The 14,829-nt window shown below is 42.3% G+C and overlaps 1 protein-coding gene across 1 annotated transcript in view; it reads left to right on the forward strand.

Annotated features, from left to right (window-relative positions):
* The first annotated feature begins 14,365 nt into the window (after positions 1–14,365).
* SEC16B (SEC16 homolog B, endoplasmic reticulum export factor) overlaps positions 14,366–14,829 on the forward strand; it is a 36,172-nt gene continuing 35,708 nt past the window's right edge. Inside the window, exon 1 of the mRNA XM_080649439.1 lies at positions 14,366–14,474. The gene's annotated coding sequence lies outside the window, so the exon portion shown is untranslated. The remainder of the gene's footprint in view (positions 14,475–14,829) is intronic.

A 14,829-nucleotide genomic window follows, 5' to 3' on the forward strand; every position in this document is an offset into this window, starting at 1 on the left:
GGCACATCCCCAGTGGGTGGTGTGCAGGAGGCAGCTGATTGATGTTCTCTCTCATCGATGTTTGTACTCCCTCTCCCTCTCCCTTCCTCTCTCTAAAAAATCAATAAAATATATATAAAAAAATAAAGAAAATAATTTTATGGTTGGGGGTCACCACAACATGAGGAACTGTATTAAAGGGTTGTGGCATTAGAAAGGTTGAGAACCACTGCTCTAGTTTCTTCATATCCCCAGCTGGTGGGTAAGTTCTTTGCAGGGTGGTGCTGTGCATTTTATTTATTTATTTATTTTGTATCAGTGTTGCAATAATAGGCACTTAATCCTTGATAATTGATTACTGGAGTACATTACCCCTTAAGCAAATTTGGGTTCTGTAGCACAACGCAGGTTATTTTCTTTGTTTTTTTATCTCTCCAGTTTCCCTGATTGCTGCTAATGGTGAGATAGTAGGGAATCTTTTAGGCTTTCATTATTTTGTCAACTTGTAGCTTCTCATCAAATATATTCCATCTGTGTATTCAAAGATACTGCTGACCCGCCATAAACACAATGTTTGTTTGAATTGTTTATTCATTATGAAGATGGCTTTTCCCTGCATCAGCTATGTTTTCTCATTTAGGCAGGGTTGAGGTCGCCCACCGAGCTGCGTGTTTACTTGGTGAGATGGCCCTTCCTTAGCCTGGGGAACTGAGGTCTACAAAGGAGGCCTAGACCCTACCCTATTCTGCTGCAACAGGCTCTCAGAGGGCTTACTAGTGACCCAAAGAGCCTGTGTTCTTTGGGGAAGAACAGTATTCCTGGCTGTCACATCACCTCCATGAATTGCCTGTTGTGGGTTGAATTGTGTCCCCTCAAAAAGTCTGTTGAAATCCTAGCCATAGGTACCTGTGAATATGACCTTATTTAGAAATAGGGTCCTCATAGATGTAATGAAGTTAAGCTGAGGTCATACTGGATTAGGGTGGCCTTAATGCAATGACTGGTGTCTTTATTAGTAGAGGCAGGTTTGGACACACACAGAGGGAAGATCTGACATGGGAAAACTGAGGCAGAAATTGGAGCGATGCAATCTAAGGGAAAAGAGGTCAGTGCCCCTGACTAAATAGTCAGGTATTGCATCTTTTAAAAATTCCTGTGGCACACCAGTTGAAAATCGCTAATTTAGGAGATGGAGCTTAATATTCTTTCAAGAAGAAACATTTATACTTGTTTTCTGCCATGGATTGTTTTGGTTCAGTGATGTCTAAACTAACACCTTCCATTTGCTGATAGTTTTGGAAAGATGTGTCTATGAGACCCAAAAGGTATGTGTTTGGGAGCATAGCAATTACTGCATTTTCCGCTTTTTATTCAGTTGTTTAGTTACATACAGACAACTTTAGTAACGTCCTCAATTTACCCAAGATGTCTGAGCCAAGGAAAATGTAGGCTTATGAATACAGGGATATTTTCTTTTTGCATATTTTCCAAATGTATCCTCTTTAAGTAGGGGAAGTGTGTGGAAAATGAGACTGCTAGATTATCTTTGGATCAAGGTCACAAATCCCATGTAAACTAAGGTTACATATCATCAACAATAGCCTGAATAGTAGAACTGTCCTCAGAAAAGAAACCTCATGTTTTGAATATTCGTTCCTATCCCCCTTTGCATTGATTTCTTACCCCTCTCAAAATTCCCTTAGGTTTACCCCCCTCTTCTGATCTGTCATAGCATTTACTGCTAACATCACACATTTGGCATTTATTTCCATTCTGCTTTTTATGGATGTCTGTTTGCATCCTTCACTTTATCTAAGTCCAGTAATTATTAGTAAGATAAAGGAGAATAACCATAAGATGGCAAATGCAGGTCATATTTAACTACTCTTTGCATACATATAAGGATGTGCTATTTGCATACAAAGCAAGAATGTGGTAATTATGAGTGTCTTCTTTATCTAAACAAGTCAGGCCAGGCCAGATCTATTCTCAATATTTATAGCACAACGTTGTGGGGATGATCTCTAAGAACCAGAGCCCTAAGTTCTACTGTGTGACCTTGGGCAAGTTATTTAACCTTTCTGAATCTCTAATATATCTATCTAACATGATGGGTTGAATTAAAGCTCTTTTTAGGATAAAACATTTTTGAACTCTACTTTGGATTATTTTTGTAGTTGAAAGTATAAGAACAACATTTTTTTTCAAAAGTTCTTTTTAAAAACAGTTCTAGAATTTAGAAATTTTACCTAAATTTAGGTATTTTTCCCATTTAAGTTTAAAACTGAGAGTTTCTCCCATTCCAGAGTAATGAATAAAGACATGCAATATTTACCTTCTGATTCATAAATATATCTACTTGACATATAGCTCTTATGGTGACAGTGCATCTTGAATTTCTTATGATTGCCTCAATTAACAAAAAAAAAATGTGTTGTCAATATAATTAAGTTACTATCCAACTACATTCGTATATCTCACTTCATTTTAATTCAGAAAATGTAGTCAGTGATTTCATAGTGACCTTTCCCATGTTCTAATCATGTGAATTTTTTTCTTTCTGTTGGTTATTTGGTCACTGACCAGTAAGAGTTTATTTCTCAATTTCTGGCTCTGTTCCTGAAATACAGGGATGGGTCGGTCCATTCCAACTCCCTTCTTCTTTCGCTCAGTTGGCATTTTCCCAAATGATTTCTGAGTCACCTCCAGAGGCATTGTCTGAGAGTCTAGGTTGAACAGCACTGTCAGCAACATCTCCGTGCGAGCATGTGCTGTGGGCCCGCCCTGTGTCCCACACATCACGGAAGCGCGTGAAGATGTGACCCACCTGTGACATCACTCTCAAAGGGGAGGGCTGTGTGAAGTGTGGGCTTGAGGAGTTTTTTACATTTCTCTTTGTCATGGCGTGTCCTTTCCAGATAAGCACAAGAACGTCTGAAGAAATCTTGAGTGTAATTGAAACATAGAGGAAAAGCTCACATCTACTGAAGAGTTAGCAGAGGGACTCAGAAGCATTAAGAGTTCAGGCAAGTTACCAGCTGTCAACAAGTTTTACATAATACAAACAGCTTTACTGTTTGTTTTTTTTTTCTGATTATATAAATAATTTTTTTCTTTGACAAAATTAAAATATACATAAGATTATAGAGAATAAAATACAAGTTATCTGTAATTGCACCAACTGAAGATATCTAATTAACACTTTTGTAAACTTAGACATACTTTTTATGCACACGCACCATTCCCATACAGGTAATTTTATCTGGGATGGAATGTAATAAGTGCTGTTTTATTGTTAAGCCTCTTAAAAAGTTCCTTCCACCCTCATTCATTGTTCCTGTACACTCTTTCCTTGAAACAAAAGAGGTAGTATTATTAACAGCCAGGTATATATCTTTTATATTTTTTTATCTATTTAAATACATAAATGCTTGGATATATAATCACATATTATTAGAAATGCATACATAATAGCATATGGGATAATATTATTTTTTACTTGATAATATGTCATTGCAACCCCAAGTGGTATAATATTATACGATATTTTTGCTCATTGATATGCTGTAGAACCCTCCACTGATGTAGCTATAATTTATTATTTGTTATTAGATATCCTAATATTCCATGACAGAAATGTCTCACAATCTAGTCAACCACTTCCCTATTCATGAGCATTTGCTTTTTCAGTTTTTGGCCACTCCAACATCATACTTTTTTAATGAACTAAATTTTACTTTTTCAATTTCTAATCCTGGTTTTTTGTGTGCATTATTAACTTACCATGGTTGTTTAGAAAGTCAATATACTATTTAAGTTCTCCTTGGAATTCTTATTTAATCACATGAAGTGGTTTGTGAGGTTTCTCTCTGTAATCTCAGGTTGTGGCTTCTTTCTTTTGACCTTCTCAAGATGGTGGCCCGGTCCTGTTTCCAGCGTCAGGGTCCACACACGAAATCATACCGCTGGGAAACTGTTGCTGAAGCCTAACGGTTCCGGGCGGCTGACGTGGCATCAAAGTTCACAGTGTCTGCTAGCTGTGAGTAACAGCAGGCTGTCACGATGGGGTAGAGCAGCAGCAGCAGCAGCAACTCCTGATTTAGGGGCAAACAATGTAAGTACTTATTTTCACCATTAACCAATTAACCCAAACCAAACACAAACTGAAGAATGCTTAGAGGGGAATATACTTCTCGTTAGAAACGCTTCCAGCAGATTCATTTGAGAAGCATTTGCTCTCAACCAGAGTAGAAAGGCATCAAGCCGGCACATGGTTTTCAGCAAAACGAAGAACCTTACAGGGTCTTGTTTGAAAAAACAAATGTCAACTGTGGTTCATGCTACTTTCAAATGCTTACTCCCTGAAGTGCCTGCAGACTCCGCAGGGGCTGTCCCCTGAAGCATGGAATGCATTGAGAATGTGCAAAAGGACATGTGATTTCAATTCACATAAAAATTCAGGCAGGTTTGATTATGGGAAGATGAAAGGAGGCTTAGCAGTTACAGTGTTTGGGGGAAAGGAGAGAGCCTGTTAAATATTTCAAGGAGGATTCAAGTTGGTTAAAGCTGACTGAGAGGCAATGTGGAAACTTCTGTTCTCAGGCTGCATAGAAGGCTAGGGGCGTGGTGCCTGCCAACTGGAGGAGTAATGAAACCCCGGCACAGACCCTGTTAGCAAGAGGTGGCTCTACAGCTGCTATTCCCAAGGCTTCCACACCCTCCAGTCATATCTGGAGTCCTGGGATTTTCAGAGTTCATAAACCATGTGTTTATGGGTTGGTGATTATTTTTCTTTCGGTTGAGACCTTTTACTCTGACGTTCAGCTCTGCATGAAACCTCACAAATGACCAACAGCGATGAACCCTGATTGTGGTTAACCTACTAACAGATATTTTGTATTGTCACCTCTATGCTGGGGATACCTAAGTGAACAAGATGGAAGAGTTCCCATGGCCCTTCAGAGTTTGCTGCCCAGCAGGAAAACCAGATGTTCTGAGAGGAGGAATAAATAGTGGGAGGGGAGTCAGGAGACCTGGATTCTGGTCCTGGCCTTGATCCCAATTAACCATATGGCACTCTGGGCTTCTGTTTATGTGCTATACAGTGAGTGGGTTGGAAAGGGTAAGCCCTTCAGTAATTGACTCCTCACCAGGTGTGAGTTTTTCCCTTGCTGAAAAGCCTCTCACACAGCATTGGATTTGCTCACCTCCCATTTGGAAATGGTGCTTTACTGATGAAAGGGACCTCATGTGTAACAGTTGTGACTTTCTATAATAGAAACTTGAAGCATCCTTCTGGATGGGCCCACTTACAGTGTGATATGGGTAGGAGAAAAGGTTGCTTCTGAGAAAGATGTGTAAAAGGTAGCGACTCATCTTACATATCTGAATTTCTATTTTCAAATGGTTATTGATCATAGCAAATACCTTTCCAATAGCTGCTGATTTTTGAGGGGCAAAGACACAAAAGCCTGACAGTAAGGAAAATGAAATTGCTTGAAATAGGTATGACCAACAGACTATAGCTTGAAAGAAACTAAATTGAGTCAAAAATAAACCAGGCTGTGTTTTCAGTTAGAGTAGAAAATACAAACCAAACCAAAACAAAAAAACACCCATCACTGATGACTGTATGGTGCATCCTCAGCTTCCTGAAACTAATCACCATAAGCTCAGTCACTTTGGGCTTTGGAAATTGTGGGAGTCTCATTAACAGATTTTAATAGAATGATGGACAAAATGTAACGAGTATGCATACTAATTTCCCCATCAGGCAGGCCTACCCTAGCTCCCATAATATCCACATGGACATTCATACATGCCTTGCTATCCCCCTCCCGTCTCAGTGCAGACATGTGCTTCTCAACCCCTGAGTAATCCCTTCTCTTGGATTTGAAACTACATCCCCAATTGGCTTCCTGAGAGACCACATCCATCACTCATTTCCTTTATTCTTCTGTCTCTCAGTTCTTCCTCTAACTGGCTTCCCATCATAAGGTAGAAATTTTTGAGTGTCTTCTGTTTTGTACTAGCCAACTAGCTCATTTATAACCACTCATGGTCCCTCCTTGCTGCCCTGTCCCTTTTTAAAAAAGGGAGGAAGGGAGAGGGAGAAAGATAGAAACATCAATGATGAGAGAGAATCATTGATCAGCTGCCTCCTGCATGCCCCCTACTGGGACTGAGCCTGCAAACCAGGCATGTGCCCTTGTTCAGAATCGAACCTGGGATCCTTCAGTCTGCAGGCTGACGCTCTATCCACTGTCCTGTACCTTTTCTGACCATTCCACCAGCCCCATGGAATCCAGTGGACACTTACAAGTTCTTATATAACTTGATGTCTTTCTGCATCTCTTCTCTTTACCTCTTCCTCTTTATTGACAATCTCTCCTTCTTTGGCTTCTGACTCTGCCTTCTCAGTCTTCATGAACTTCTCTTTCTCTGCCTTTTACCTTAAGCTATTATTTTCTTATTTTGAAGTCTGGGGTCTTCCTTGACAATCTCATCCATATCCATAGTTTTAATGGTGATTTGCATGCAGATAATGCCTAAATCAACCCTGATAACCTGCACACAAATCTTTAGGAAAGAATCAATGTATAGACAAACACCACCCACCACCAATGTAAGTCCTAGCAGATTTCTCTCAGGACCTTGTCCTGCAGGCAACTCAACTTACCGTGGCACAACCTGAACTTTCCTTTCCTCACAACACTCGCTTCTTCCTGTAAAATGCATTTCAGTCTTGATCAGGGACATGGCCATCTACCGTCATCAGGGCAGAGCTGCATAAATACAATTAACCTCTAAATCCCATTTATTCTGCCTCTGTTTTTTCTCTTGAACCTGACACTACCCCCTGCTCACCTTTCCCCTCCACCAGTGTGTTAGTTTGGCTTGCACTGATTTTAAAAAGGTGGTCGATGGCAACTGCCTCTTAAGGCCTACCCTGCCCCCCCCTCCCTCCCCCGCCTCATGCCTGCAGTCTGGCACTCCCCAAGCCATTCTCTTTGTTGTGACCTGTGTGTTTTTCTAAAATGTCAGTTTGATGATGTCACTCACCTGCTTTGCATCTTTTAGAAGCGTCTGGTAGTCTTCAGCAAAATTCCTAAAAAATGACCATCTGGCTTCCTTTTTCCCACTCCCCTGAGTGGGTGTTCCCCTCCAGTCTGATTAGATGTAGTGGGTCACCAGAGCCTGCCAAGCTGAACCTCCCCACCATACTTTTGTGCTGACTGATTCTTCTTCTGGAACCACTCCAATCCTCCAATTCACTGGGTAAATCCTAGTTCTCCAACAGTGCCAGGAAGCATAGAAAGGAAATATCCTTAGGAAGCTTGTATGGAAATTACATCATAGAAGCAATGTCAGGAAAGGCAGCAAGTATTTACTCAGCTTGCAGAGAATCTGTAACATTCATTTATGAAATGCTCCCCTCATATAATGACCTTTGGCCATCTCCCTTGTGATGGTTGCAGACATTTATGCTTAGAAAAGAGACTTCTCTGTCATCTTGTCTTGCCCTTCAGTGTCCTCCAGGAACTGGAGTTTGAACTTTACTTTCTGGTATCATAAGTGGCTCCTATGGAAATTGACCTGACGTGCTAAATTCAGCATTAAAGCAGCACTCCTGGGGATCTTAACTGTATCTGCAGTCACTTATTCCAGACCGGAGAACAGAGTGTGAGTACCACTAAAATGCGTGTATGTGCTCACGCTGTGCACACACTTGGGCTGTTTCTGTCCATGGAACAGCAGGCAGAGGAGTAACCAGCAAAGTATGTGCTTCATTGACTAACAAGCGGGACAAGAACATACAGATATTGATCTTTGAGTTCTAAAGTTTATGATTACATAGAGGGATGGGCAAAAGTAGGTTTAAAGTTGTGCATGAAACACAGAGTTTATTCTTGTATTATTATTTATTAATTATTGTGTTACAACTGTAAACCTACTTTGCCCACCTCTGTATATATCAGGTTGAGTGAACCTACTTACACTCCAGGTATTTTCATGGAATGGATTTTTAAATAATTGCCTTTTTGCCTTAAATACATCATGTGGCTATTACCAGTATGTTTTTCTGGACAGAGCTTTGACTAAAAGTCCTGTGATTGCTTTTCCTCCACTCAGTGACTGATAATGACACTGTGAGTTTTGTGAGATCTCTTATTCTTTCTGGTCTCTCTTTTACTGCCCCTAAATGGACAAATGCTCTACTGATGCCACTGGGTAATAAAACCAATGAGCCAAGGATGGGTTCCTCTGGGGAAGACAGTTATGGTGAAATGGATTATTATGAGAGAGAAGGCAGAATGAAAATTTAAAATAATAACCTCAGATTAGATTCTAAGCTAATAATAAAGATAAAAATTGAATATGAACTGCTATTATAAATGCTAAATAAGGACAAATACCCTGATCAGCCTAGAAGATAATTCTTCTGCTTTGTTCTTTTAAAAAATCCTGACAACATCTATTTCTTGAACAGTTACTCTGTGCAGGCACAGAGTACATTTCCTAGATCATGCATTTATCTCATCATCAAATATTAATTGAGCACCTACTGTATGCCATGAATAGTACATTGTCTCATTTTCCCCACCATAATAATGTATATCTATTATTATACAATCAGTTAACAGATGAAGACAGTTGGCCTGAGAGGTTACGTAACCTTAACCTTGAGGTCTCACAGCTAGTCAGTGGAGGCACTGGGACTCAAATCCACCTTCGAATACAGAACCTGAGTTCTTGAACACTGTACTGTATACAGTGAGATTTGTATACAGGTTAGCTTGTCACACCTTTAACAGAAGTATGGAACCTGGAAGAGTGAAAGAAAGACTTATTGAAAGTCCATTCTTCTATTTATCAGTACTTTTTTTTTTCTGATACATTCATGAGACCCTGTGAGGTACTTTTTAGACTTAACTTTAAAGATAAGGGAACTGGAGTTCATAGAGATTTCATTTCAGCGAGAGAGGAAAGGGGAGAGAGAAAGAGAGAGAGAGAGGGAGGGAGAGAGAGAGAGAGAGGAAGGATTGAGAGAGAAATACATCGATTTGTTGTTCCACTTATTTATGCATTCATTGGTTGGTTCTTGTACGTGCCCTGATCAGGATGGAACCTGCAACCTTGGTCTATTGGGGCGACGCTCTAACCAACTGAGCTACCTGGCCAGTGCTGAGACTGAATTATGTTTTCCCCAAAGGCATATGGCTGGGAAATGGCACCATTAAAACTAAGTCCAGGCTTCGATTGCTATTTCCTTTCCTCCAGGCCCTTGCTATGCCCCAAAGTGACTGAGGGAAGGATATTTTATTTTATTTTATTTTATTTATTTTTTTTTCAAATTTTTATTAAGGTATTATATGTGTACATATCTTACCATTGCCCCCCACCCCCACCCCACTCCCATACATGCCCTCACCCCCCAATGTTTTGCATCCGTTGGAGGGAAGGATATTTTATAAGGAAACAGAAACAGGACTATGGAACCTGGAGTAAGAAGGCTGTAGAGTGGCATGTTTTCTTCTGTTCAGAGTTCAGATGAGAGTTTGAGTCATGCATTTGTGTGGTATATCAGGAGGAGCATCTTGACTCTAAAATTTTGGGGTGTTTCTATAAGGAGCCTGAGGATGTACCTCCACTGGAGAACAAACACTTTCTGTGCCAGTAAACTGAGAGAGTCTCACATAAGAGAGGATTCTTACCCAGCAGTGGAGAACTTGGAGGGCTGTGGGTCTGTCAGTGAAAGCTGTGTGCGAGCGAGGGCCCAAGTCTCCCTGCCTTAGACACTCAGTCACCTGCAGGGATGGGTTCCTTCCAGCTCATCCGTTATGTGTGTGAATGTCTGCTCTTGTTCAGAATGAGTTTCTTAAGCATTTCCACCAAGTGGCTGGAGTGACTTCTGGAGGTCCAGGGTATGTGTATATGAGTGTGTGTGTGTGTGTGTGTGTGTGTGTGTGTGTATCTGTCCCATTGCAAGTATGAAATTTCTTTGACATCTCATACTTCATTGTAAAAATTAACACAAAGTTGAATGTTATTCCATAATATCCAATAATACATTATTTATGTTTATTTAAAATTAAAACATATTCTGGAGTTGCTGGTACAGTAAAACTGGTGTTTGTCCTGTGGCATCCTGCATTGTCCCTGGGGCTCTAAGTACTCAAGTGTGAGAAGACTTGGGCTGCACTTTCTTGAGGTTTCTAATTCTGATGTTCTTACCTCAAGCCATTCTTTTGCTACTGTGTAGTAGTGTGACATAGATTCTCTATGTTCCCCTGATCTTGTGGCTCAATGGGGGCACTGGGTCAAGTGTAAAGGAAAAGTGTGGATGTCACTGCAGTCATGGGCACTCAATTTATCCCTTCCTGATAAACTGTGCAGAACGCTTCCTATGCACGTTAGAGCATTTCCAGGGAGAGGAGAACAGTTAACATTTATTAAGCACTTACTATACACCAAGAGCTTTGTAGGTTTTTAATCTAATTATACTCTCATAATAACTCTGTGAGGTAGGTTCTGTTATTATCCCCATCGTACAGAGAAGAATAGGAGATACAGAATATCTCCTACAGAGTTCACACAGGGAATGAGGCTGAGATTCACACCCAGGCAGCCTTGTTCCGTGGCCACCAGGTGGTACTGCTCCTCTGGGGAATGTGTCCTATTGACCTGGGGAGCTCGGAGAACACTCCAAGCACTTTACAGCCCTTTATTTCATCTAGTGGGTGTGTGAGTCACCTGTGCCGTGGAGCTTGCCGTGAGGTCAGAAGTCACAGCAGCATCCATCTGCCACCCCACTCATCCTGGTTCAGGGGGCGTCGATAAAGTGGGAGGGGTAAAGTGAGAGAGGTGGGGCCACCTCAGCCAGCCCAGGGCTGATAAGGAAGAATGGCGTCCTTCTTCTTCCTGAGCGACACATTGCTTCTCTGGCTCTTGGCAGCAGAGGTGGGTTCAAGGAGGGCAGGTTTGCAGGCAGCCAGGTAGGTGGCATTTCAAGGAGCCTTTTTGTCGGGCTCATACATGGGATTCCTCAGTCCTGTAGGGAACCTGAATTGCGCCCAAGCCTTCACTCCTGAGGTTGTGCTAAGAGCAACAGCCCCAGGACTGGCACTGGTAGCTTATGGTGCCCGTGCCAGGCTAATTGTCTTTGGCCCTCAGACCATGTTTTCCTGGCACATGTCCTTCCTGATAATTGGACTGCTGAGTGGCGCGCGCTACTGTGCATGTTGTCTGACACCCAGCTTCCCTGAAGGAAGGGGTCCTAGCCTTGGCGGCCCAATGACTGGCTGAAGCCACAAGCTCCGCCTCTGAGGCTGGTTCCAGGTGGCTTGCTGGGGTCAAGAGGCTGCTCTGCACTAAACCTTTACCCCTTGATTCATTCTTGGAGACAGAGATATGAGCTACTTGCTGACTAAAAAGAGCCTCAGTATATCAGCTGTTGGAAATGCAGCGTGGACATTATTCAGTCATTCCCAGTTTAGCTAAGATTTTTTTTAAATTGTGATTTAATATATATATTTTTTTACTGTCTGATTGGAGTGTGTCTTTTAGATGTATGTAGTTTAACAAGGTATGCAGGTCATTTAATTCTGATTTTGTCTCATTTATGCCCCATGTGGCATCACTTTGGTTAATCTCTGCTCAGTCCCCTTAACTCACTGCTTCAGCATTCTCTTTTCCCTTTTCCAGAAAATTCCTATCAAAGTTTCACTCTATACTCAGGATGTGAGAACTACTGGATACAGTTGTACAGTTAGGTTGTTGCTAGTAAACATTTAAAGTGTTTATTCATTCACAAATAAAATCTTTATTGAGTTCTGGTCATATGTCGGGCACTGTGCCAGGCGCTTTGGGTATAGCATGGAATGAAGCTCAGATGTTCAAATCCCCATGAGTTTCAAGTCCACCTAAGTGGTAGCCCACTTGTTACCATGAGGACATGTTCCTGGGAAAGCCCACTCCTATTTTCCTCACTAGCCCACCCAAACCTTCCTGACGTTTCTCCAGCCTCTTACCAAATGCTCACCTGGTCTGGTGAGTAGAGATTAGCAGCATTATTAGCAGGGAGGATGCTTTTGTTAGACAGGTGTCAAACCAGGGTAGTCGCTCCTATTTGAAGCAGGATCCTCATTGGTGGTCTGGCATTTGGAAAGGATGCAGGGACCGGGAAAGGAAGTTCACATACATTAGCAAGCGACCAGGGATCCAGTTCTGGCTCATAGTTGAAGTGCAGAGCAGGAATCAGGCAGGAGGATGGGATGCTTGGGGAAGGGAGAATGTGAAGACTGTCGCTGTTCCAGCACGAGGGAGCCCGTGGGATCACGCCAGGGCACTGCAAGCAGGGTGTGGGTGGCAAGACTAATTTTAGCCCACCTCCTGGTGGGGACGAGCTGCTAATGTATTTGTCAAGCTGGGTAAACTTGGTTAGAAACCAGGAGGAATTGAACTGCCAGGTTGAAAGATTTAGTAACTGGATATGTGGGCTGGGCAGGGCAGAGACTGATAAATCACAAAGCTTTTGGGCTGATGAAATCCCACCATGACCTATTTCGTTCCATGACCCATGTAACTGTTGTATGCCGTATGTCTATACAATAATTAAAGCTAATTAAAATTTATTTTGGTTGGTGAGTGTTTGAGGAGTTTCATAACAACTCTTGAGATAACTAGAGATGCTTTGGGATGTCACAGAAAGAGCATTTGGAATAATTGAGCTAGATGTTTAAAGCAGAGATGTGCAACGAAGGCTGGCACAGAATGGCAATTCACAAGTTTGAGTTTGAAAGAATGCTGAGTCAGGAACTAGGAGTTCGGGTTGTAATCTGTATGCTGGTAAACTGGCTCTCTGGACACAGCCACCGCCACCTTGCTTTACAGCGTTTGACAGTTGCTATGTAAATACTCCCACCATGGTGGATGTCCAGTTGCCACTGGCTTCGTTACTGGCTCGCACGATTCCTGCATAAGTCATAATCAGCCCTTGTAAGGCCAGTGCAAGGTGACTCCCTTACACCAGTATAACCCTGACTGAGCTTCTGGTCAGCTTGGTGGTGGTTTTGGGTAAATCACTTCACTTCTCTGGATCTTAGTTTTATCATCAATAAAGTGAAGTTCCAGAGTTAGCCTCCCAGTAATGTAGTCCATGTTTTGGGGCAGGACTAACATCCTGTTATAAGAATTCTCTGACCCCAGTGGGGTAAGAAACCATGTTCACGGTTGGTCAGAGAATTTTACATTCTATGGTCAGGCCCTAGGAGTCAGTTGAGGGGCTGAGACAACTATGTCCTCTATATCCTCATAGTTCAGGTACAGTAGTGTATCTGATCATGGGACCCACGTGTGATCTTCCCTGGACTAGTAACAACATGGGGGGTTAGTTTGCTCCAAACTTTTTGAAGGCAGGGACTCTGTCCTTCATATTTACATGTGTCAAGTCCTGGTATCTTATAGAGACTAAGTAAGTGTTTGTTGAGAGAAAGAATAAATGTTTGGGGCAAATGCTGAATTTTATTCCCCTCCCCTGACTTATTGAGATATAATTGACATATAACATTGTGTAAGTTTAAGGTATATGACATGATTTTCTGCATTTTAAAATATTAATTCAAAAGTAGACATGCGCTTCCCGTGATTATCTTAATAATGCCGAAAAATGTATTTTGTAAATACAAGAAATTATTTTCTTACTGTAATAGAAAACTTTTCAGTGTCTCCAGTAATTAGATTTAACTTCCTTTAGATAACACTCTTGATACACAAACAGAACCCAGTGGAGAGAAACATGAGTGAGAAAAACCCCAACCAGAGAGACCAGGTATTTACAACCACCAATGAGTACCTCTGCCTCCACCAGTGGAAATACGTTACTTTTTTTTTAAAGGGAAAAATAATACTGATATATAGGGCATATTTATTTATACGTGTGCCATCTTACCAGCACTGACTCCTCATAGTGACCACCATAAGCTAAGTATAGTTATTCCCCTTTTACAGGAGAAGAAACTGAGACTCAGACAGGTTCGGTCGGTCATGGAGCCAGCCAGTGGCAGAGTCCCAAGTCAGTGCCCCAAGGCGGTGCTCTTCTGGCCGGGCCGGGCCGCCTGCGGGCTTTCTGGGTTTCCTCTCCCTGGTGCCTCTGTTCCTTGTTTGCTGTGGGGTTTGGATGCTTTCACATGTGAGTGAACCTGGCTCAGCCCACAACCAGGCAAACAGAAGCACAGTCTCTGACAGGGCTCCGAGCAAATACGCCAGGTCAGGCCTGTCCCACATGCGGTGGCCGGGCTGTACTTTGCCCCAGTGAATCAGCCCCATGGAGGCCGGGCAGTTGCAAAGGTAACTGACTGGCTGTAGATTGGAAGGCCAGGCTAGTCTTGGTAGATGTGGCACCTGGACTTTGGCAGTCTCCGCGAGGAGAGGAGACACTCTTGGGCCAGGTTCCTGGAGCCGTGCTGAAGGAAGGTGGCAAGGCGTCAGAGCAGGTGTGTGGGAACTAGCTACCTTGTGTCCTCGCTCTTACCTGTGCTTGCTGGGCTGTCAGATTAGCAGAGGCAACATTGCCCTCACTGGGGCCAGGGAGGGTCATGGATGTGAACTCGCAGTGTGACTTGTCCCTGTGGATGGAACACCTTCATTCTGAGAATCTTAGTTGCCCTTGGGTTGCTGCGCTTAATTATAATCTGAGGTCTAACTTACTGGAGTTGGTATCTCTTGGCAACAAAATGATGGGATTTTGGCGAAGAGATTGTGTGTTGTGCCTTTGCAATCAGGGAAGGCTGCCCAGTGAAAATATCTGGGGACAAGGTGACAGAGACTTTCTTACATGTGTCCAAATGG

This window comes from Plecotus auritus (assembly GCF_963455305.1).
Source record: "Plecotus auritus genome assembly, chromosome: 12".
NCBI classification, from domain to species: Eukaryota; Metazoa; Chordata; class Mammalia; order Chiroptera; family Vespertilionidae; genus Plecotus; species Plecotus auritus.